Below are 5027 nucleotides of genomic sequence, written 5' to 3'. Positions count from 1 at the left end.
GCCTGAGTGGGCACACATTCTCAAAAAACACCAGTCATGTTTCCAACCAGACATGTTTCCCACGGCTGGATTCTAGAGAAACCCACAGGGGGGCACCTTGCCTGAGGCCCTATAAGGACAGCATTACTAGAAATCCTCTCCCCAGCCGTTGGTTTCAGAACTGTCACCAAGTTGGAAAGGATAAAGTGTAGAAACAGAACTTATACCTAATGTGTCAAATCAAAGCTTCAGAACCATCTAACAGAATGTAGTCAGGACCATCCTGTACCTGTTTCCCCATATTAAGACAAAAAAAAATGAACAACAACAAAAATGTGACACCAACTCCTCACTATATTACTTAGAGGAAGATATATCAGGCCACCAGGGGTGATTCACATGAAGGCTGAAGGTGCCTGGCCAGCACACACAGCCGCTTGGAGCTTGCGTGGCCTCTGACACAGTTGTGAAGGGGTGTATTGCTCCAACCACTGTAGTATCATTTTGATTAAGTTAAATTAGGCCTTTGAAAGATACACTTACATCACAACATGGTATCGCATGGGTCTATGTTAACCAAGTAGCAATGGAAGGTATGTGATCATTAAAATTCAAGACGAAAAATTTGTGGATGACTCTGGTAAATTCTAGGTATAATTTTAACAAGATGGACCACATTTGCTCTTTTTAAGTACAAGATAGGATTATTGAAAGGGACAGTACTTAACAAATCTTTTAAGACAAGAACTTTCTATCTTCTTCCAGGTACCAGTTGAAACAAAATTCTAATCAAAATATAATTCAGACGGATCCTCACCTGTCATATAAAGAACAACTTTATACCCAGGAAGTTATTGATAAGTTCATACATTGTATGAAGAATACTTTTACTTGACAGAATTACGTTTCAAATTTTGGAACAAGATTGTTCTAGCATGGTATATTTTTCACATGTCTAGTATAAAATTGTGTAAATACTCTTAATTTAATATCTTGTAGGTTTATCAGAGGAAGAAAATGTTTTGTTTATATGTATTTTTATAGCACTGACAGATTCCCATCGAAGTCATGACCTTCATGCATAGGTTTTGCAGTGTATTTACACCACTGCTTTGAATCTTGTAATTTATACAGTTCATATGGATATATTTCCATTTAAAAAAATCCCATTGTACAGTGGACATGTCTTGTTGTGTTAAATTTGTTGGCTTTCTGAAATACGCCCACTGTGGGTTCCCTCTGTAATGGTCTGGCTGGAAACCTGACACATGAGAATCATCTGAAAACTCTGCAATGACACTTAACTTTGCCCAGTTAAGTTGATGATTTATCACTACAGCTTTTTAACGCACCCAACGACCTCCTACCCAGATCTAGACACAATCCTTCCAATGCCATATCTGTAACTATAGTTAGCTTTTGAGACAAGTCCTCTCCTTCCACCTCTTAGTATGAGAATTATATAAGCTAATGAAGATATAAAATGAAAAAGCAAGAAGGTGAAAAGCAAAGAGAAAAGATGATGGGTAACCAGCTCTTCCTGGTCTTAGAGGAAAGAAAAGAAAGTCTGACTCTTTCTTCACTGCTGGTGATTATTTGCAACCCACAGGGCAGAATAACAACTCTAGCGCTCAATTTAGCTGGAGAATGAGATTCAGCACACATGCTTCTCTTTTTTGCTGGCATTGTTCTTGGTGCAAAGTTGTATTTATTTTATGTAATAGATAATTTTGTAACTTTGTCAAAAATAACTTCATCACTGGGAAAAGTCCCAGTTGTTTTAGATCCCACCTCTAAAAGTTTACTGTCAAAGTACCCTTCTATCCTTTATTAGTGTCTTTACTGAGTCTATTAGACTTAAAATCAATGACAGTAAGGTAAAACAAAGGTTTATTTACATAGCTGCTCTTAAAAACTAGAAAATAAGCACTCTTTGAAGCAACAGCTCTTAAATTTTTGAGTTATGGATCTCTTACAGAGCTTCATCCACCCTACAGACTTTAGGGAAAACACACACACACACACACACACACACACACACTTTATATAGGATTTATACACCATGCATTTATGTAAGGCTACTCCATGAATGTCAGGTTAAGAGCTCTTTCTCTGTAGAGGTCAGGGAGTGGACATTGAAAACATAAGCCTGTTTTACCGATCATTTGGCTTGGGAGTGGAGCAAAAGCCTGATGTAGGATTATGGCTGATGTCTGCATCTTCCCAAATAAAAGTGCTCTTTACACCCTTCTTGCTAATCAAAGTAACATGGAACACTCCAAGCATTGTGCCATTTCAATCTAGTCAACCTTAACATCTTAGAGGTTCACTTATCCTCACCCTTAAACATTTTTTCTCCTAGGCCTCTAAGGTGGATATGCTTTGGGTAATGGGAACACATGGGGTTGGGCCTCTCCTTGCCTGACTCAGAGCAAATATTGGAAACTGGTACAAAAATCTGATCCCCGATTTAGGAAAAGGCCAAGAGATCATGTTGGAAGACAAAAAGAAAACTTACATAAGTCAGAGCAAGCACTGAAGGGGAGAGGATATCCAGTGATGCAACTGGAAGACAGAGTAACGTGTGAAGAGACAGATACGTTACTGAAATTAAGAAAGGCTGAAGCTAATACATGCTGAGCAGTTTATCCTTAAATTTTTTCTAATGATTATTTAAGTATTTGATACACATTCTTGTCTAAACGCGGGAGCTTACCACTTGGAAATGTAAATGCAATGTTCTAAATGCAAGCTTGACCATACACTGCATAAACAAGAACAGACCATAGGAATCTTTAATTCATTTTTCTGCATTCTTCATCTGAACATCGATCCACTACCTTCTCCCCCAAGTCTGCTCTACCAGCATCTTCTACCACCCCAGCTAATGCCAACTCCATCCTTCCAGCGGCTCCGGTTGAAAAATCTGTCGGGAAATTCTATTGACTCTACCTTTAAGATATATCTAGAATCAATTCATTTAATTCTCAAAATAGAACCCATAAGGTAGGTACTACATTTGTCCCCATTTTTTAGAAAAGCAAAATAAAGCAAGGCTCCAGGAAGGTAAGTAATTAGTCTGTTATATAGTTGCAGGTAGTAGAGTCAGAATTCAGCCTAGACAGTCCAACTCCAGAGCCAGGCTCTTAATCATTAGGAAATATTACCTCACAAAAGAAATTAACACCTGTCTAAAAACTGATCTAGCACAAGACAGACTAAATTCAGGAACAATATAGGTGCATTCTACAGATTTGTTCCAAAGTTGCTAATTTAGCATTGTACAATGAAAATGTACCCAGAAAAGCTATTAGGAAACATAAATGTCCAGAATCTAATAAACTTAATACTTCTTTCTCATTATGGCTGTATTTGTACGTGTATTTTCATGATATATTTTTTTAAGATAATTTTTTTTTTTGGCTATATCCTTTGAAAAAGAATATAAGAAATTTTTTGAGGAAAATTTAGGAACGACTACCAAGAAAAATTTCTAGGTAAGTTAGAATGTAAGCTCCTAAAGGGCAGTGACCATATCTACTTCACCATTATATACACATATCTCATATATAGTGCTTAATTTATGCACATAAATTTACATTTTTATACATCATGTGTATTCATTATAGTCATCCACAAGTACCACCATCATCTCTTGTGTAAATTATTAAAACCTTCTGACTAGTTTCTCTTTACCTTCCTCATCTTTTCCAAACACACAGCCAGAATAATGCTTCCAGAAAGAGCCAGATCATTCCATTCCTCAGAACCCCACGAAGGCTTCCCAGGTCAGAGAGAGGTCAAAGTGTATGATGGCCCAGAAAGCCTGTGATTTCCCCATTCCCTCTGTTATTACCTCTCTGACCTCCTCTTCCTGCTCATCTCACTCATTTCAATCCAATCTCCTTGCTGCTCCCCAAATATGCCAGGTGCAGCCCCCACTTTGACCTTTACAGACTCTGCCTGCTTAGAAAGTTCTGCCCCATGGTATCTACATGACTCTCACCTACTTCAAAGATTTTATTTTTTTAAGTAATCTCTACACCCATTGTGGGGCTCGAACTTACAACCCCGAGATCAAGAGTCGCATGCTCTACCAACTGAGGCAGCCAGACACCCCATTTTAAAGAATTTTTAAAAATTTTTAAGTAATCTCATCTACTTCAAATCGTTGCTCAAATGTCTTCTCTTCAGTGAATTCTACCCAGACCACACTCCTTAAAATTACAAACCTCCCACCGCCTGATTATCCTTCCTTTTCCTTTATCCCATAGAATTTTATCACAGTTCTAACATGTTAATGAAATTTGTCGATCATCTATCTCTAAAGACTTGTGCACCCCAAGTGCTTAGAATACTGTCAAGCACATACCTGAATGATTGAATGAGTGGATGAATGGTTTAGATTCCACATGGTAGGAGCTCAGTCTAGGTTTATTATCGGTCATGAAATACTACATTTACCATGGATTAAGATGCTAAACCAAAGCATGGAGCCTATTTATAGTTGTCGGCTCTGCAACTATGATGATTATAGACAATATACACCAAGATTATAACAGTACTTATCTCTGGAAGGGCAATGTTCATTGCAAGGGCATCTATACCTTTATTTGTAGCATTAATGTGTTATATTTTTCCCAAAAGATTACTTATGTAATTGAAATACCAATTTTAAAACAAAAAATTAAAGGTTTGAAAGTAATATTTAGGAAGAAAAGTAAAAGGGAGCAGAATTTTTCAATCTGAAGGCAGGCAAAAGGAGAGCAATTTTAAAGGCAGATTAACAGAAAATGGGCTTAATGCAATATGAAAATTGGTGCCTACAACTACTCATAATAGAAATGGGATATTCTGAGTTATAGAATAACATTTCAAAATATTAGATTTTTAACAAGACATGGTCCTGCCCACATGTGAGAGCTAAACCCATGACCTATTCATATTCACTTCAATTCTGGGATACCGTAATGCCTAAAAATTCGTAATTCTTAAAGATAGGGAGACGGAAATATTAAACTTTAACACTAAGATATTGCTTTAAGAAT

Source organism: Mirounga angustirostris, unplaced genomic scaffold, assembly GCF_029215605.1.
Source record: "Mirounga angustirostris isolate CCGP_5_RB_7025 unplaced genomic scaffold, mMirAng1.0.hap1 SCAF_12, whole genome shotgun sequence".
In the NCBI taxonomy this organism is placed as follows: domain Eukaryota; kingdom Metazoa; phylum Chordata; class Mammalia; order Carnivora; family Phocidae; genus Mirounga; species Mirounga angustirostris.
This window is presented reverse-complemented; position numbering follows the sequence as displayed.